The sequence below is a fragment of the Ambystoma mexicanum genome, chromosome 6p (genome assembly GCF_040938575.1).
Source record: "Ambystoma mexicanum isolate Mex_15411 chromosome 6p, UKY_AmexF1_1, whole genome shotgun sequence".
Classification (NCBI taxonomy): domain Eukaryota; kingdom Metazoa; phylum Chordata; class Amphibia; order Caudata; family Ambystomatidae; genus Ambystoma; species Ambystoma mexicanum.
The window spans coordinates 866,964,388-866,985,665 of NC_090935.1; positions in this window are offsets into that span (position 1 = coordinate 866,964,388).

The window sequence follows — 21,278 nt, forward strand, 5'->3', positions numbered from 1 at the left end:
GGTTGGCCGGCTGGCTGTCTTGGAGGACAGCCACCCTGCTGTGTGAGTGACAGCTAGTCTACTAATGAATGGGAGAGACTTGCATAAAAGAAGGCAGAGTCGACCACTGGCCGAAGGAACCGAAGAAAGAAACTGGAAGAGATGCTTGCTGCCAATGTTCCCTTTTATTTTTCTCTAAGTGCGGGAATGGTTAGCTTTCGTGCGCACTTTATTTTCCATGTGCGCAACTGAATAACAAGGTAAGCCACTTTGTGAGCATCCTTATCCTTGAGCCACCATCTCCGAAGAGTTTGGAACGGTATTTCCCCTTCCCAACCACTGCAATTCTTTACAAATCAGTTTAAAAGGTGCATCTTACAACAATTATGTCAAACATATAGAGTCTAAAAGAACTATTTTATACGTGATTATATGGAGAGCTCATCAACCAGTTCAAGACTTAAAGATATGCAATAGTACCTACCAAAAGTACTCCAGTGCAGCGAAACAATGTGTATGCACCAAAAAAGCTTTGTATACTCAGCATAAACAATAGGTTTAGTTGTGGCTATCAGTTTTTTGATAATGCTCAGAGACAATGCAGAAAGTGTTTAATGCCTTTGAAATAAAACACTCATGTTTTTTACAAAAAACAAATATTGTTTATCATGGATATGGTTTTCAAGTAATTCATATAGAAAATGGAATAATGGCAGCTAAAAGGAATGTGTAAGAAAACATGCCAATAGTGAGTTCATGTGCCACTTTAATGAAGTAATTCAAGGACCAGGAGAACATTGCTCTATTTGTGTAATGGCGATAATTGCATCAGAACAACTGCACCACAGAATATGATCAGAATTATAGGGTCTCTGCTTACTATCCACATTACGTTGTCCTGTGAGTTGTGACAATATTTACTCAAAATAAGCCATTCATTTTTACTCTCTAAAACAGGAAACCATGAATATATAGGAGCCTTGCCTCTGCTTCTATCCACAAGGTTCCACTGATATTTCTTTCGAATCGGGGACCAGCATAGCAGTGGCATAAGTAGGAGCGCTAATAATAGTACTTCCCGATGTCAAGAAGACATTAAGGGGAAAGAACATATTTATTAAACATGAAATATCCCTACTGTCAAAGCTAATTATTTTCTTGCTCCCTGAAAAACCATTTGATTCCAAGTATGGAGTAAAATCCTATCAGAGCCCTGCTTGTAACCCTGACATAGGAGATGAAATGACAGGGCACATAATGCAGCTTATAGTTTTGCCCACCCTTCTTCACAACAGCCTAGATACAATTCAACACGAGTCTTACTGAGGTTTCTTCAGGAGCCCGTTGAAATAAATCACATATATTTGCCTTTAAAGTCAATAGTAGCAATGCTCACAGGTACAACAGATGGAGTGCCTTCTTCTTTAACTATGGACCCCTCTTCTGAAATTCATGGATAACATTTGAACAAGATGCAATGGGATGCTAGAGGCAATAAAAGCAAACGCATGATTATATTGAAAAGCCCTCAGCAGCTGAGAATAGAAAAAAACAGAAGGAACAGTTTCCTAGACTTTTACTAGCGTGTCCTATCCTTTACCAAACAAACACATTTCCTTCACTGTACTGTAGTGCCAAAACATTTGATTTGGTTTTTGAAAGTAGCTGATTTGTTCTTCAACACGAAGGAGTGTTCTGCTTTGCCCTTCCCCCCATACCCCTCATTTTCTAGCCTCCAATAATAGTAGACAGGGTTCTGTAAAAAAATGGGGGATTGTAGTAGTAAAACACTAACGGGGATATTTGCATACCCACAGTACTTTGATTGATTGATTGATTGATTGATTGATTGATTTATAGAGCGCTTTACACCAAAGCGCTGTACAGTGGAACAACATAATACAAGAAGACAACAACAAAATAACAGTGAGAGCAAAATTACATCATGAAACATTCGACAAAACAGTGCAAAGAGCAATTAACTGAAGGGGGGGAAATGGGGAGTGGGAATAGGAGTGGTGGGGGTCTGGGGGTGGATTGGACGAGGGAAAATAGAAGGGATAGGGGACAGGGGAGCCGGGAGAGAAATGGATGAAGGGAGAAGGGGGGGAGGGGAAGTGGAGAGGGCAGAGGGGGAGAATGTTCAAGGAGGAGAATGGAGGAGGAGGGATTTAAGGGAAGTGCGAAATGAGGTGAAGGTCGTGGTAGAGCGGATTGTGAGAGGGAGTGAGTTCCAGTGCAGAGGTGCAAGGAGTTGGAAGGAGCGGAAACGGGAGGAAGCGCAGGGGGATGGAGGTACAGTGAGAAGGAAATGGTCAGCAGAACGAAGGGAACGGGAGGGGGAGTAGAAGGAGAGAAAGGAGGAGAGATACGGAGGAGCAAGAACATGGAGGGATTTGAAGACAAGGCAGAGAAAGTAAAATTTTAGCTGTGAGTGGAATGGAAGCCAGCCCAGGTAAGAGAGCGAGGAAGAGATGGAGTCACGGGAGGCAAGGAGACAAAGGGTGCAAACAGCAGAGTGGTATATGGATTTAAGAGGGGCAAGATGAGATGTGGGAAGTCCAAAGAGTAGAGAAGAGCAGTAGAAGAGGCGGGAAAAGATGAGAGAGGAAATTAGAAGTTTGGTGGCGTGGAATGTGAGGGAGGGACGGATTTTGCGAATATTGTAGAGATGAAATCGGCAGGAGCGAGAGGTGAGTGAAATGTGTTGTGAGAAGGTGAGGGAGGAGTCAAAGAGAACGCCTAAATTACGGGCTTGGGGAGAGATTGGGAGATTGGAGGGAGGAAAGTGAATGAAAGGGGGAGGAGAGGGAGGGGGAAGACAATTAGGGGGGAAAAAAGGACTTCAGTTTTATCGGTATTAAGAGAGAGAAAACGGGAGGACATCCAGTTCTTGATAGCAGTGAGGCAGGAGGAGAGCTTAAGGTGAAGGTCAGTAGAGAAGGAGGAGAAAGAGAGAAAGAGTTGAGTATCGTCAGCATAGAAATGGTGGGAGATGCCAAACGAGGAGATAACAGGGGCAATGAGGCAGGTGTAAAGAGAGAAGTGGAAAGGACCAAGTACAGAACCTTGAGGCACGCCGTGAATAAAAGGGAAGGAGGGAGAGGTCTGGCCTCCCTATGATACAGAAAAGGAACGGGAATAGAGGTAAGAGGATAGCCATTTTAGAACGGGGCCTTTAAACCCGAAGGAAGAAAGAGTGTGGATCAGAAGTGGATGATCGACAGTGTCGAAAGCTGCAGAGAGATCAAGGAGAATAAGGATAGAGGATTGCTTGCCATGTCGAGCGGAGAGGAGGGAGTTAAGGATAGAGGTGAGAGCAGTTTCTGTGGAATGTTTGGGACGGAAGCCAGATTGGAAGGGAGGAAGGAGAGAGGAAATAGTGACAAAAGATGAGAGCTGAGAGTAGGCAAGGCGCTCAAGAAGCTTAGAAAGGAAAGGTAGAAGAGAGATAGGTCTGTAGTTAGCAGTGAGAAGTGGATCGGCAGAGGGTTTCTTTAGAATAGGAATAATCGTTGCATGTTTGAAAGCAGAGGGAAAGGTTGATAAGGAGAGGCAGGAGTTGAAAAAAGTGGTGAGGTAAGGGATAAGGAGAGGGTAGATCATGGGGATAAGAGCAGAGTGGAGAGGGTCAGAAGGGGCGGATGTGGGTTGGGCTTTGGATAGAAGGGAGGAGACTTCTGAAAGAGAAACCGGAGAGAAGATGGACATGAAGGAAGAGGGAGGAGAGAGGGGAGGAGGAGAGGGGGAGTCAGAGAAGGAGTTGATTTTTTGTCGAAGGGTGAGGATTTTGGAGGAGAAGAAGTTGGCAAAGTCAGAAAGAGAAAGTGTGGAGTTGGATGAGGGACCATGAGTAGGAGGAGAGAGAATACGGGAGAGAGTTTGAAAAATCCGGCGCAGGTAGGAGGCTTGGAACTGGAGAAGGTTAGAGTAGTAGAAGTATTTGGCCGCAGCAAGACAATAGTTGTATAGTGCATGGTAAGAGAAGTAAGAGGTTTGATTAGAAGGTGAAGGGGTTTTGATCCAGAGTCTTTCCAACCGTCGGAGAAGGCGCCGCATAGAGAGGAGATGGGAAGTAAGCCAGGGTTGAGAAGGCTTCTGGGTAGGACGGAAGAGAGAAAGAGGGTGAATTTGGTCCAGGGCAGAGGAGATAGAGGAGGAAAGGGAGGATAGAGCATTGTCAGCAGAGAGTACAGCAAAGTCTTCGAGAGAAGGAAGAGAAGAAGAGCAGGTGTCGAAAAGGAGGGTAGCATCGACGTTACGAAAGTCACGACATGAGTAGATTGGTGGGGAGGGATTAGCAGTAGGGGAGTGTGAGAGAGGAGAAAGGGAGAATGAGAGTAAGGCATGGTCCGAGAGATAGACAGGAAGAGAAGAGACAGGGGAAGAGGGATATGATGAATTGAAGATGAGGTCAAGAGTGGAGCCAGAGGAGGGAGTAGGGGATGAAGGAAGGGGGGAGAGAAGGTAGGAGTCAAGGATGGAGAAGAGGGGAGAAGATTGAGGGGGAGAAGGAAGATGAATATTAAAGTCGCCAAGTACTGTTAGAGGAGAGGGGAGGGAGAGATAAGTGAGAGGAGATGATCAAGGTCTTCATGGAAGGAGGAGAGAGAGCCAGGGGGACGATAGATGATCAGGAAAGAAATAGGGTGGGGAGAGGAGAAGGACTTGTAGAGCAATTCAAAGGAAGGGAAAGAAGGGAAAGTTCGGAGAGGAAGAGGAGGAGATGTATTTGGGGTGGTAGAGGAGACCAACGCCTCCTCCACGGCCAGAGGGGTGGGGGGTGTGAATGAAGGAGGAAGAAGAGGTCGTTAAGGAGGCAGGGACAGAGGTGTTATGAGGGGGAATCCAGGTTTCAGTTAGGCAAAGGAAATGAAGGTTAAGGCGAAAGAATAGGTCAAGGAAAGCTGTGGTTTTATTACAGATGGATCTGGCATTCCAGAGAGCAGTGTTCATGAGGGCAGAGTGGCTGGCTGTAGGGGCGTAAAGAAGGTTAGGGCGGTGAAAGAAGGAAGGAGAGTGTCTGGAGGGGTGGGGGTGAGGAAAGTGAAGAGGACTAGGCATTAAGAGGAAAGAGGAGAGTAGGAGGGAAAGGAAAAGGTGGAAGGGAGGAGAGAGGGGGGAGAGGGAGGTGGAGAGGGGTTATGGAAGATCGCATCGGGGGTAGAGACCAGTGTGGTAGTTACAGAGAGGGGGGGCAGTGGGCAATGAGGGGCTAAAGTGTAGTATGGGGAGAGGATAGTAACAGTAGTAGGTGCAGGATGGCGCCAATGGTGGTCTTGGGTCCAGTGATGAAAGATGGCCGGCAGGAACCGATAGAGTCAGAGGGAGCAGGTACTTGAAGCTGTAGTTGGAGGAGACCAGGTGCTTGAGGCAGGGGAATGAGGTAGTAGTTTTGGGCAGCTGTAAGGAGGTCTCAGGTCCAGCGATGAAAGTTGGTCGGCAGGAACCGATATAGTCAGAGGGAGCAGGCACTCGAGGTAGAATTTAGAGGAGACCAGGTGCCTGTGGCAGGATAGTGAGGATGCAAATTTGGGCTGCTGTATCAGAGTGGTAAAAGTGCAGGAGGCGTATGTAGCTGGATCTACAGATAGAATGGGAGAGCAGTGGCACCAGGTACAGTGTGGAGACGCCAGGGGAGGAAGTCACGCAGCCAAGGTATGTAGGGAGGTATGGGGATCCGTGGAGGCTGGAGGCGCGTTAGGACAGCAGTGCCACCAGGTGCAGAGTGGAGGTGCCAAGGGAGGAGATCACGTAACCAAGGTGTGCGGAGAGGTACGGGTATACCAGGCAGGCACCACCCACAGGGACTGGAAGTGCCCCAGATGACAAGGCAGTCCAAAGCAGGAAGATAGGTGAGGGCGAAGCCACGTCCAATCCGCGTTAGGACAGCAGTAGCACCAGGTGCAGTGTGGAGGTCCCAAGGGAGGAGATCACGTAGCCAAGGTGTGCGGAGAGTACAGGTAAACCAGGCAGGCACCACCCACAGGGACTGGAAGTGCCCCAGATGACAAGGCAGCCCAAAGCAGGAAGAAAGGCGAGGGCGAAGCCACGTTCAGTCCGCAGTCGCAGCCGAGTGGCCAGAGAACCGTAGGAGCAGGACTGGAGCGGGGAATGAGGTAGGCTGGATCCGCTCTTACTCAAGGTGGAGTGGAGGATGCAGGCAAGACAAGGAAGATGGAACTCCGGGGCGCCGCAAGCCCACAAGGATTCGGAGAGCCGGGGCGGGGGCGGAGTGCTCATGTGTCGGTGAGAGAGGACTCAGATCCGCCTCGTCCCCGTCGGGACACAGGAGGAGAAAACCAAATGGAGTTTCCTGAGGGCTGCAGCGTAGGAGTAAAGATAGGAGCACCGTAGGAACAGAACTGGGGGGGAGAAAGAGGAGACTGGATCCTCACCTGGGCACGGAGGAATGGAGGAAGGAGGGGGGGTCAGTGTCAGGATGGCGGCACCCCAGACCAAGCAAGAGGGTCAATGTCAAGATGGCGGCACCCCAGTCCGCCGCGATTCCGCCAGTGCTCGGAGAGCCAGTGTTGAATGGGAGTGCTCTAGATCGGCTGCGGGGGCACGCACGCAGAGCCGCCTTGTCTCCTCTGGGATGCAAGAGGATATCCGAGTATCCGAGAGCTGAACGGAGGTCCCAAGGAGCCGCAGCAGACAGATCCAGTCGTCCAGTCATCGGCTCCACGGACAGATCCAGTCGTCGGCTCCACAGACGGCTGCGGTTTCACCAGGACACTGGGTGAAGAAGGAGGGGCGCCAAATGCAGTGTGGAGGCGCACAGAGCTGTCCCGTCCTCATCAGGACCCAGGACGGGAGGAGCCGAGGGAAGGTCCTGGGAGCTGCAGCAGGCGCTGGGCGAGTCACGGCAGGAGCGGAGGACATTAATCTGGACGTCCAGGCCACAAGAAGGGTGAGAGCAGAACAGAGGCCCCAGGATCCGCAGAAGACAGATCCAGACGTCAGCTCCACAGACGGTTGAGGATTCATCCGGACACAGGGTGATGAAGGAGGGGCGTCGGAGGCAGAGTGGAGCCGAGGGAAGGTCCCAGGAGCTACAGCAGGTGCTGGGCGATTCACAGCAGGAGGGGAGGACCCTGATCTGGACGTCCATGAGACGGGGGACGTCCACTTTGCAAGCAAAACATATTGAAAGCCTCACCATGACATTATGTGCAGTTTAAGAAAATGTCATGAATCTACATATGCACATTTACTATGAAGTGACTACAAGATTGTATGCAACATACATCACCTTTAAATTGTTGGGTAGGATTATACAACCACTCAGTGAAACTGTTTTTGTATACCAGTGAATTACTATGTAATATGTTAAGGTCTATGCCCCATGGAACTCGAAAAGGATGCAGATTGTGGTAAAAGCATTTGAGTTATGTGAATATCCATTGCACTAATACTATATACACATAATGCCAGGCATAGTCCATACCTATTATTCTTTGCAGGTTAACTAAATAATGTTGCAGTGTTGCTCTCCACTTACAGGGTAATGTTAACAATGCTAAAGTAGGAGACACTGAACATGGCATTTGCCTACTCAAAATCTTTAGAGGGCAAATTAATATTTTAGTTTTATAATGCGTTAGCTTGCAAAGGGGCATTACAAAGTGCTTGTAACAAATGTACTAAGAAATGGAAGCATGGTATGAGGCTACACATCCAAGTAGCCTGCCTACTTCAGTCAGTATACGATATTTGAGCTGACAGTTGGGTTACATAGTCTGGGTGACGCTTTTGCTAAGGCACCATGAGTAACAGAAATTCTTGTGCGTAAACGTCATTCATATCATAACAAACAGAAAACAAGTGAATGTAGGTACAAGTCTGGTAGCCTTTTGCAGAGACAAGGTAGGCATAGTCATGGTTGTCTGGTAATATCTGAATGTACCCTCGGGCGGACTAGAGACATAAGGTGTAAGTGTGGTAGAGTCAAGTATAGGAGTCATGAGTGGGGAGGGAAGCTTATTTGGTTAATGTTTGCAGGCATATCTTAGCCATATCTTCTGTTCGTGAAGCCACTTTTTCATAGTTGTTTTTAACCTCTTGTATGTGTGTTCTGTTTTCTTGATTTTTATGTTTTTAAGGTCACACTTGCATAGTAGGGCAATGAAAATAGGCTAGACCAGAATAACAAGACTAGTTAGTCCAATTTAGCTCTATTTTATGAAAAAGCAAATATTAGGTATCTGCGGTTGCTTGTGCCTTATTCAATCTTTGTAAATTGTTGGGATTTGTCTGTGTGCGCTGCTAAAATTCTTCTGAGCGGCACCCAGAAGGTTGCTGGGCAAGTGCACATGCGCACAGCTTAGAGGGAACATTGCCCAACAGTGATTTCCTTTTCAACAAAACTCTCTTTAACATTGAGAATTTTTTTTACCTACCTTCAAGAAGTGCCTCAGCTCCCCTAGACTTTGCTCAAGTGACATTGGCTGCCCTAGCTCCCTGAAGATTCTTCTTAACCTCTGACTTTGGCCCTCATTAGGACCCTGGCGGAGTGGGTTTCCGCCAGCGCTAATCGCGGCGGACCCGTCCGCCGTACTACGAGTTCCCTTAGCGCCATGGAGGTTTTCTCCGCCTGGTTTTGCCGGGCGGAGAAAACCATGGCGCTAAGGGACCTCGTTGTTAATTACGCCGCCGTACTTTACGGCGGCGTAATTAACTCCTTCCCCACTCCCATTATACCCTATGGGGCAAGAATGGGAATGGGGAAGGGTAAAATGGGGATTGGGGATTTACCGCTCCGCCAAGGTCGGCATGGGGTGGTAAATCCGCCAACCCCCATGGCGCTATCGACGGCTTTCCGCCGTGCTTCGCGGTGCATTTAGCACCGCGAAATCCGCCAGGGTCGTAATGAGGGCCTTTGTGTTTTAACTATCCCTCCAAAAAGTCATACATACCTTACTTACTTGTATAGCTGGGAAAGGGTTAATCTACATTGCATTGGGGGGTTCAAAAGCACTTATGTTCCAGAAACTTGTTAACCATTGTTTCCTTTCCTAACCTTTTCCTTTTTGCCACAACTTCAGTATTACCATTTAAGTGTGAAAAGTGATATATTAATGTCCACAGTGTCCTAGCAATTGAAGTCACCCCAGGGTGTAGAAATATCTGTGTGCCATCGCAAAAGGGTATCTACTTACTTTATTGAACCGAAGGGGTGTATTTTGAAGGGTATTACCCAAATTGTTCGTTTACAATTGTTCGAATGAACAATTGACCGAATTTAAAGGGTCACAATTGACCTTTTCACAATTGACCGTATATATATATATATATAAATATATATATATATATCTGTTTGGTAATATATATTTATATATATATATAGGGGTTTTGGGGGGTTTGGCGTTAGGTAGGGGGTTGTGGGGGGCGGTCAATTGTGAAAAGGTCAATTGTAATTTGAGCAATTGTCAAACAAACAATTCGTATACATCCTTTTGAAGTGCATTTCTATTGTTGCCAATTGCTCCCTTCTAAAGAAGGCTTATTTTAAAACTAGCTGTTAAATTAATAAATAATTATTTAATCAAGAAACCTTGAGTTTAAGTGTGTTTTGGATACTTCTCACTGTGAAACTCTATGTTGCAACCCTACAGCTCACATTGACCCCTCTTGAGATAAGCCTGGCTGATCAGTCACACTACCAACTTGTGTAGTATAGGCCTATACCAAAGGTTGGGTTACATATTGCCAAGAGGACAAGGCTGGTGTAGTCTCCCACGCTGTCAGTCCAGAAAAAGTAGACACCACTCATTCATGAGGCAATGTACTTTGTTGGCCGAAGACCAACCGTCTCATGTGTTTAGTAATAGAAATATATAGCCATAAACTTGACTAAAGTGTGGCCATTTTGAAGTGACTGAAATCGCCATTTTGTTTTCTAACGTTTGCCTTTTGCTTTCTGTTAAAACTGCTTTGCTGAAAACGTATTCTGTTCCACTAATACATTATTGTTCATGCATAATGCAAGGCCACGAGAGACTTGTTGAAACATAACGCAGCAACCCAGACAGAAATGCCCGGTCTCCTCCCTCGCAAGTCCTTGGAAGTAAGCAGCGAGGCATTTTAATCAGTACACATCGCCAGCTAATCTCGTTAATACAGTAGAAATGTTAGAAGCGAACATTAAATGGATTGAATTATGCTCTTCTTTGCGGCCCCCCTTTCCTGAGCCCTGTAGAGCCCTGTAGAGCAAGTTGACCCCAGTACACGAATAGAAACTAGGAGATAGCGAGGCCTGGAATGTGTCTCTCCCCTGCACGCAGCTTGCTTGCAGAGAACAGAAGCAGTGTGTTCTTATAACAAAGAATTGTGTCTGCAGGCTCATGAAATTGCAAACGGTTGCTAAATAAATGTCTGAAGGTGTCATACTCGTCACAATTGTCAATCATCGTACCCAATTCAAAGGAAATACATTATGGGCGGTATTGAATGTGTCACCACTGATTGTAAGATGCCTGTTTTGTATATATGTAACTGTTGTACGATTCTCTCTGGCTCTTGCGTCCCCCGGGGTCTGGAAACACACGTCGTGGGGCGTGGGACCCAGTTGGCCAACTGAGACTATTTGCTTTGCAATAAACCCTAGCTTTTGGGAATACAACCTCGTGTCTGGCGTATCAGTTTGTGTGTGGTGATTGTGCCTTGTTTCCATGCGCTAGGGTCCCTCAGGGGCCCCTTCAAAGGGTTACTACATACAATCTTGCCTAACAATCACCATGTTGTCCCGCTAACGAGGACAGGCAGGGTCAGGCATTCCCTTCTAACCACTCACACCTGGATCCAATCACTACTCCCAGGAAGTATAAAAGGCGGGACAGGAAAGCACACTTTGAGCATGTTCGGGATGCTGGAAGGTGCAGGAAGCCGGGGGAAGACCAGAATAGCTGTGGAGACCCTGGGAGACATGGGGGCGGGGAGAATCACCCTGACACTGGCCCTGTTAGTCCAGAGGAGACTGCACTTTGCAGAGGGAGCTGTACATCCAGAAGGCAAGTCCAGGTTCAGCTGGGGTTGCCTGGCAGTACCCACAGCAAGACTCCTCCCCTGGGCCAGTCAGGCAACCCCAGGTCTATGAGGGTCATCAGAGGAGACCCTGACCTCAGAACAATATCCCCCTTTAGCTCCTGCAGCTCCCAATGCCAAATGCCATTTTGGGGAGCTGAGAAGTGGGATTAAAATACGGACAGTGCATTCTGGAACTGGAAGTCCCGAACTCTTTTTGAAAACTGTGAGGTGTGAGAAGCAACTCAAACCCCGGCGGAGGGAAGTCTCCTTTATGAACTTTGTGAAAGGAGTACAAGCCTGGAAAGGGAGACCCTTGTTAAATTTGGGAGCAAGGTCCGAGCCTGGAAGAGGGAGGTCCTTTGTGAACCTTAAGAAGAGTGCAGCCCGGCAGAGGGAGACCCTTGGGAATTTTATGAGTGACCCAGGCACCATAGATAGTCATTCAGCACCACGTTGGCGCAAATTTGAAGGTCTCTGGCTGGTGCCCCCCTTCACCCAAACCAGGAGAAACAACAAATACCAGAGGCCTTAAGGGAGGCCGGTCTGAGGTGTCAAGGTGGTCATATGAGGGTTCAAAACAAAATCCCTTGTACAATCGAAAGTCTTTGACACAGTGTCGAGGCAGACATGAACCCGGCTGAGGGATGCCTGCGAATTGAGGTGAACTTTAACACACACTACAAACTTGTGTGAATGCAATTGTGTGAAGCCTGACTGGGGGCTTTAGAGAAAGCCTGACTGGGGGCTGAGACCCAGACCTAGGTAAAGGGAAGAACCTAAGGGGTCTAGAATGACTTTTTGTTGAAAAGTGAACTGTGGCAAATGTGAACCTGGCGGGGGGATGCCAAGAGAAAGCTAAGGGAAAAGGACCCCCACTTTCTGATGAGATTCTTGAAATATGAACTGTGGAAAGTGTGAACCCGACTGAGGGAATTGTAAAACTGACGTTTGCGCCCAGAAGAGGGGAATGATGTGCGAACTATGATTTTGTGAAGCCCGCACTTGCCATAGGTTAGCAGTCACCTAGCGAGACGAGATCGCCCTTCAGAAGTCTGTTTAAATTCGCAAGTGTTTTAAGGGAGGCTTGTGATTGAGAGAAGGATCGGACCCTGGCTGAGGGGGATCCAAGGGTGAACCATAATCACCCAATGTGAAGATAAAGAGAAGGAACATTTGGTTTGCTGTTTGGAGTATCAGGCCCTCTGACGCAAGAGACTTTGCTTGAAAAAGACTTGGACACAGAAGGTCCTGTTATTGAACTATAACATCGTGCTGGAAAAACCCAGGAGTGTGCTGTGCTCACGAGTCCCGACTTGTCCCGTGCTAAGAAAGAAGGTAAGGGAGACCCCGGCCATAACATTCTGACTTATCATTTTGTGAACGCTTCTTTCTTTTCTTGTGAACATTATCCCACACTATTTTGTAGCATGGCAGTAATGATTGACAGTAGGTTTCTTTAGTATACGGCCTTTCTATTTGACGAGACTCGACTAGGACTGTATTATTATGATTTGATGGTCGTAGCTTGCTCCCATCTTAGATTTAGGGTTAGATTAGGCATTTATCTCACCCACTTAACTGTTTAATAAACACCCTTGAACCGTGATCACTTGTGTCTGTCTTACTTTGATACCATGCCTTCCTTACACAGCCCAATTCTTTTTTTTACATCATTAAATATTTACCTATCCAAAAATAGGTGTTGCCAGGTTCTGCCTTTACATTGCTGCCAGGATTCTTCCATGGGTCCTGCCTCATGCCGATACCAGTCTTTTATTTCTATGAGAAGCAGTACCTGGTGCCTAGCTCTGCATGTGGACCTGTTTTAACTACCTGTCATTAAGATTGAGGAAACACAGGGAACAATCTATTTAACCCATTGGGGGTCATTACAACTTTTCCAGTAAACAGTAAAAGTGCCACTAATACCGTTTACCAGCACTTTTTCCAGTCCTGAAAAGTATAAGGTTGCCAGAACACAGTTGCCTGAATTGCCAATGCTGATACCTCAACTGGAATTTGCAGCGCTGGTAATACTGGCAAAGTAAATATCGGCGATGCAGGGAATCTGCGCTGATAATACCCGCACAATGGTATCAACGCATCTCACGAGAATGGATTTGATGGTAATACCGGCAGATTTTTGCTGTTAATATCGGCAAAACCAAGACAGAGGTAACATGACCTCAGAGCAGCTGGTAAACGGACACAGGTGAAGGAAACAAGGTAATCCACAACAGTACTTAAGGGCCACACCTTCTCCAAGAACACTTTCCAACACAACCGTGTTGCCACTCATTGCCACTACCATGGACCTGGAGGTGCTCCATGCTGACGTCAAGCTGCTGGTGCTGGTGCTGGAGCAGCAGTGGCGACAGGAGGCCAGTGATAGAAGGAGGAGGAGGAGGGGGATATAGGTGATGCAGGTGGTGAGGTGGAGGCGTGTCATGATCCCTCACACAAGGGTCACACCGCAAACCCTGACAGACAGCCAGATACTTACCCTGTACCACCTAAACAGGGAGACCATTCATGATCTCCTGACCCACATCCAGAAGGACATTGGCACCAGGATTGACATCAGGACAGCCATACCATCGCTGCTGAAGCTGGTGTCGGTCCTGCGCTTCCTGGCCAGTGGCACATTCCAGCACCCTGTAGATCAGCTGCTTGGCATTTGGATGCCTGCCTTCTTCAGAATGCTTGTGCAGGTACTGGAGACCCCCCTGCACCATGTGTGCCAGCACATCACCCTCCCCACCACCCAATCACAGTTAAATGCCACCAAGGCCTGCTTCTATGCGATTGCGGGCATGCCCAGTGTGTTAGCAGCATTGGACTGCACGCACGTAGAGCTGGTGCCCTCCATGCCTCAGAGGAGGTTTACAGCAACCCGAAGCAGTTACATTCCCTCAATGTCGAGGTGACCTGTGACGCCGACCTGACCATCACACACTGCTGTGCCCAGTTCTCAGGAGCAACCCATGACTCCATGGTCCTGCAGAACAGCACCCTGGTGGCTTACATGGTGCGTCACAGAGGACAAAGGACCTGGATGTTGGGTGAGTGCATGAACATTTACACCTACATTGCAGCATGGGTCACAGCAAGGGGGGGTATGTCACAAATGTAGGAGGCTACTGCAAAGAAATGAAGACACACCAGTCACCAGGAAAAAATATATAAACAACAGTTTATTCACACTCGAGCGTACTCGACTTTGACAATGCATGGCATACAGGCTAGGAAACGTGAGCAAAAACATGTGGGTGTAGATGTGTTTTATGCACCTCCGGAATACCATGACGGATTCGGGCCAGCTCATCACGTCATAATGGCTTGTGACCTACAGACCTATGGACGTGGGCATTTTACCATGGCAACATGTGCGCGGACACTCCATGTCACCCTACAGACTATTTACTGTCTGGGAAGCAAAGCGGAGAGCGGTGAAGGAGGATGTTGTGTTATCCAGCACAAGGTAACATTCCTCCCGCTACTTTATCTATGTTATTGCTAGACTAAAAGGTCAGTCTGTATTTCTACTCAGTAGCTTGATCATTCAGAAACAGAATATGCTGTGAATTGTGCTTCACTTTAATTGTCTGGATCGCACATTCACAATTAGCTGCGGAAAACAAGGCAGTCAAGGGAGACAGGATGGTACCTAATTTACAAATTAGCTACATTCGTGGCAGTGCTTCAAGGCTCTCTGTTACAGAGATCAGCGTGCTCATCGGTTTCAACATTCCTGTGTAGGAGCATGTTTTAGGGGAGCTACCAACACAGTGGCTCTCATTACGACCCTGGCGGAAATCGTGGTGCAAAATGCACCATGGAGCACGGCGGAAAGCTGCCGATAGCGCCATGGGGGTTGGCGGATTTTCCGCCCCATTCCGACCTTGGCGGGGCGGTAAATCCCCATCCCCCATTTTACCCTTCCCCATTCCCATTTTTGCCCCATAGGGTATAATGGGAGTGGGGAAGGCGTTAATTACGCCACCGTAAAATACGGTGGCGTAATTAACAACAAGGTCCCGTAGCGCCATGGGTTTCTCCGCCCGGAAAAACCAGGCGGAAAACGCTCCATGGCGCTACGGGAACTCGTAGTGGGGCGGACGGGTCCGCCGCGAATACCGCTGGCGTAAACCCACTCCGCCAGGGTCGTAATGAGGCCCAGTGACTTTGTGAGTTCTCACTGCGTTCAGAATGAAAACTCGGAAATGAGAGCAAAGCAGGTAAGATGGCATTTTCGGAAACCGTGATGGCAGTTCAATGTGTACATGGTTAGGCCGATATTATAATGCAAAATACATCTACTTTTACAACTGTGCACATGCAGGATCAACCAGCACATGCCTCAAATGACAGGCCACAACACACAGGAGTAGCACATGACTGGAGATCTAACAGTCACTTACCAGGCTATTTTAAACCCAAAAGGACATCCTCATGTAATGCGCTGCAGGTACCAGAATGCAACCCCCACCCCATGCCAGTGAATCTGTAGGCTACGCCACCTAGGGTCATTAAATGTATCCAGGTGAGACATGGGACAAGCATGCACAGACTGACCGTTGACATTCCGCTATCACAGGCAACACCACTGCTGAGCATCACTACTCACACATGTGTCCTTGACCCTTGCGGGTGACTCAGGATATCTACTGCTTCCGTGGCTGATGCCCCCTCTGAGCAATCATTAACACAGGAGGAAATGGCGGCATATAACTGGGTGTCCATTTATCAGACCTTCAGGCTCTTGAAGGCATGTGTCAGATGCCTACACCACTCTGGGGGAGTGCTCATGTACAGGCCAGAAAAGGTGGGACAGATATGATATGATAAGTCATTTATAACGCGCCTGTACACAAGTGTTTCTAGGTGCAACAAGACAAGGAAGGGAGGACAGAAAGAGGACAAAACAACGATCTTACTAGGCCATGTGACATTAAGATCATGCAAGTGCAGGAGGGGGGGTCGTGAAGAAGTGCCAAAGGGTGGAGGGGAAAGTGCATAGCAACTCGGAAGTGCTGCCGGGAGGTTTCTCATAAGTGTAGCGAGTCAGGGGACTGTAGGGTTGCAAATACAGTCCCTTAAGTGGTTGGGAGGCTCATAGGCAGTGCAAGGGCAACTGGCCGTGAAGGAGCCTGGTCCCGTAAATTCAGTGGGTGGCCAGTTAACCAGTTAGGCCTGGCCTATGCAATGTTTCCCCCAGATCTGGACAGTCCTCCAAAAGAGGATGATGCTGATGATGCAGCACCAGCCGGGCCTATGCATGTAAACATGGAGGCCAGGGATGGGCTCATGGCCTGTCAAGAAACCATAGACAACTTTTTCTCATTACCCGTTTCACTCTGCTCTTTCCTTGCACCTTACTGCTTATGATATGCACACAAAATAAATAATTGTACCAGAATAAGGAATGTCTACTCTTTGCTTCTTGTGAAAACTCTATGTATTGAAGAAAACATTCAAAATCCAACACCCTGTGCCCCCTACCCACACACCCTGCCTCCCCACCCACATGCCTCCCCCATCCCGCACAACCCCCTCTCTCTCCCACAAAATCCCTTCCCCCTCTCCACACGCCCCTCCCCACAACCCCTCTACCCCACACACCCCTTACCTCTAACACAGCCCCCTTTCCCACACACTCCTTTCCTCAGACCCCTCCACCTCCCCACCCTCCACACTCCTCCCACTCCCCACACACACCCCTCCTCCACCCCCTTGCCCCCAACACCCCAAACACCTCATTGTCACAAAGTGAATCACAGTGTTACGCCAAGTGTCACTTGCGCTGCCTCTTCATCACAGGGCTCTTGGATGGCCCAGGTATCGACGTAAGCTGCTGGGAGCAGCGCCTTGGGCTGCCCTGCTGTGTGCTCCTGGGGTAGTGGTGGTCGATGGCGGGTCATACCACTGGGCCTGCAAGTGCTCAAGAGTAACTTGCAGGGTGTGCGTGAGGGACTCAGACATGGCTGAGATGCCCTCATTTCCCTTGCAGACCCTTTGGTCCAGGATGAGTAGGGCAGCAGTGGTACAGCCTTGTGCCCATGCACTCCTACAGCTGCTGGCCTGGATGCACTCATGCAGCATCCTCAACTCATTGAGCTGCAGCTCGGCAAGTGTTGTAATTGCCTGTCCTCCATGGCACATAGTTGCGTATCTATACTCTGAATGCTGGGTATGGGTAGAGGAGGAGGCTGTGCAGTGTTTTGCCAGGCTGTAACACGGGGTCCGGTAGGAGTTGTGGTCCTCCTCCGTGCTGTACCTGCCATGCTGGCCTGGTGGCTAGTGTGCCCATGGTGGTGTGGAGGGCACAGGAGGGACAGTGGCGCCACTGACCACTGGCAGTACTGGTGCTGGCACAGCTGGCGGTTGTGGTGCTGGAACAGCTGGTGGTGGTTCTGGTGGAGGAGGTGGTGGTGGTGCTGGTGCAGTAGGCTTTGGTGGTGCAGGAGATGGTGCTGGTACAGGAGGTGGTGGTGGTGCTGGCACAGGAGGTGGTGGTGGTGCTGGCACTGGCACAGGAGGGGGTGGTACAGCCTTCCCAGGCCTGCCTGAACATGCTGGGCCTGACGACGGTCCGATGCGTCACTGTCAGAGGATGTGCCTGTTGGGGTGAGATGAGCATGCTGTTAGTCTTCTGGGAGTCACATCTACGGACTCGTATTACACTCATGCTACATTGTGTGTGTCCTGCTCTTGTCATGGTGCTTCTTTGGTCTGTTAGCTCCAATGTGTGTTCTGCATGTGGATGGTGGGAGTGCACATTGACTGCTGGTCTGCCAAGGTGGCATGTTGTTGTATGTGCGGTGGGCCTATGATTTCTGTCCTGTTCTCACTTGTCACACATGGGCGCTAGTCATGTGTCCATGTGTGGGGATGTGCATTTTGGCTATGGTGCTTGTGCAAGGCTACATCTACCTGCCTTGGCTTGTGTGTGATAGGGCCATTTGCTGTGACCGACACAAGTTGGACTTGTTCCCTTGCCCATTTGATGTTTCTCTGCCTGGGGATGCATGCATTTGGTCTCAACATTTGCATTTATAGTGTTTGTTGTACTTACCACCGTCACCTTTGGTGCAAGATGGAGCTGCACGTCTCCTACCAGGCCCTGAGGGTCAGGGGTGCCACTGCCCCTGATCCTGCAGCAGCAGATTCCCTCCTATGAGCAGCCAGGAGGTTTCAGACCCTCAGCCGCAAGTCGTACCATGGCTTGTGGTAGGCTCGTGATGTGCGTGGGACAGTCCCCACGGCTGTGACCTAGTCAGCCACCTCCTGCCAGATGGCCGTCTTCCTTCTCTGGCTGTTCCTGCGGTTGCCAGCCCCAAAGAGGGCTTCAGCATCCACTGTGTCTGCAAGTGCAGCCAGCTCCGGCTCTTCGAACTTCGGCTTTCCTAGCCAACCCTAGGTACTCTTCCCTTTACACTCCCAGGCATGTTTTCACTTACTGTTTGCATGGATGGCAGCAGGAAATGGGGGATTTAAAGTTGATTGAGCTTCCTGTTCCTGCGATGATACTATATCTGGTGCTGGTAATTCCGGTGCCAGAAATACCTTCACCAGTGATTCTGTCAGTTTGGGTGCCAGTATCGCAATTTTGGCACATTTCTTCCAGAAACACCAGTGCCTTGATATCGACACCAGTAATTCCGTTGTGCTGCTGTTACCGTTCCCAGCAAGAGGGGGGAGCTCGCCCCAAGGACCTGTAATGTGGCGGTAATTCCAGCTATCGGTCTGCCAGAAACAGTAATACTGGCACAACGGATATACCAGCGTTTTTCCAGGAAAGTTGTAATGAGGGCCATTGACTGCCTACCCCCGGGGCACAGTCTGCCTTGGCCAAAAAAAAAATGTGGCTGTGGCCGGTGGGACTTGTGGGCGAGGGGCACAACTCACCTCCCACAGCTCTCACCCCCAATTTGGGATGGAGAATTACACCCAAAGGGCAAAACAGGATATTATATTTGGTCGGAAATAATTATACTTTACAGGGACATTTAAAAGATGAAACCCACAGATCTCATATGGCCACACTAGAACACTGCCTTCATTCACTAATGGAAGTAGTATGGCACAGCCTACATATGCATTGCTTAGAAGGCACACAGATGCACATGGACCAAGCAGTGGCAATGCTCCCAGTGGATATCTATTCCCACACACATCCAAGAATGTACACAATCCGTCTGGTTTGGCAGTTAATGAATATCGTGAAGCCATGTTTTCTTGGATTGTTGTGGAAAAGGATTTCTTCTTGTAAATGACACCCCAACTGATTTTGCAATGTGTGCATGTGAAAAACCCCTGGGGATGCCACTGGAATCCATGTACCATTGGCTGATGAATGTGTGCTAGCTTTACTGGGACACAGATATTATGTAGGTGTAAACCCAGTGATCCGTGACATTCGGTGTATCCCTGATGTCAACTTTTTGGGCCTCATAAGGGGTTGAGCAGAGCGGTAAAAATGCAGCAGTACCGCTATTACCGCTGCATTACCATGCCACTCCGCCCAATCCCAAGTTAGTGCGGAAAGTTGTAGGTTTATCTCCAGCTTTTGGCTGGAGGTAAAAACCTCCCCTTTCCACCCATTTTTGCTGCTATTAGCACCGTTACTGCCCCATAGAGTTCTATGGACTCTACACAAAATGGGGAGTAACAGCCTTACTGCAATTCAGATCCGGCGCTAATAGCGCGGGACTGAGTTGCGGTAACGCTATTTGCGTTGGCAGTATCCTGGTGCAATTACCACCAGGATACTGCCAAGACCATAATGAGGCCCTAGAAACTTGTCCGAGGCTTTCCAGATCTTCAGTATATCATCAATTTAACAGATCAAGCGGGCACCGTTGTTGGAATAAATCCTTATGGTGTCAAACTAAGCATGATTACCACTGAACTCTCCTACAAACAAAATGGCAAATTTTGGATCAAATTTCGTCTGATGGCAGGGCTGCAAATTTGTATATAGTATGTATTATTGAACATAGATGTGTAATTTTTGCAAGATAAATCTCATTATTTCAAATAGCAGGTCACTATATTTGAGAAAACCTTCCAATCCTACATGTCACAAAAACCCTCAGTTTCATACATTTGAATTAAATTATTGCCTTAATGAATGATCAACAAATATAGAGATATTTGAAGAGTGTAGATATATGTACCACAAGTAGTGACAACAGAGGAGAGCTTGAGGAAAGGAACAAAGACTTGTGTGTAGGGCTCCTTGTATTCTCGGTTTCTCACCATGTAATTTACTTTAATTGTTCCTAGGATTCCTGGAGAAAAATACCCTGTTTGTTTAAATGGGTTGTGCTAACAATAGTAAAGATAGATGTATTTCATATTAGTACCCCGGCACCATTTTGTACGCTTACCTACTTATCCTCATTGGTCGCGTTGCGGGCGTTAATCAGCCCAACAATCCCATACACAAGGTGGTCACTTCTCTGCGTTCCTCTCTTCAGCCCGCTGCTGCCTTGTCCACCATTTTTACCCTGCATCTCTGTGGTCGCCTTGCTTCTTATCGCCATTGCCTCAAATCCAACAGCGTCTTGCTCCCTGCAGAGATCTCCTCCTATCTGCGCTCCGCATACCAGCATTTATTTATTTATTTCGTTTCTTGAATGAGCCACATGCCCATAGGCCTCAGGGCTTACACATAACAGGGACAGACAGACGAACAACCAGCAATAGCCTGGTGTAAAATTCACATTGAACTGCATTTCATTATCTCTTTATTATTAGTACCTAGTGGGACATCCTTCCAATATGGCGGGCATGTAACGTTTGCAATCGGCCGGCTCCAGGCATTTGTTCACCACGTAGCTTTCCCACTGCTCCAATGCTATTAGTATCCGGAGCATTTTACCCTGGGATACTATAGGAATAAACCCCTCGCTGTGTCAGAGGGTGGAGGGTATTACCACATCAGGTAATACTCTGGGGCTTCATTAAGGACCCCGAAAAACTATGGCCCTGGGGCATTACCTGACACGGTAATGCCCCCCAACTTGGGTTTATTGCTTAAATATGACCCTCTGGTCCCACCATACAATTAAGGAATGTATTTCCTCAAAATCAATCCTATGATTTGTGAGTAATGTCTTTGTTTAATCTGATGCTACGGTTCCATGTAATAATGTCGCCACAAAAATCTCGCCATGCAAAAATATCGCCGAAAAATGGCCGTTTTTTGTGGCGACATTATTGCATGGAACATGCGGGGGACACCCGCCCACAATCACCAAGTTTAG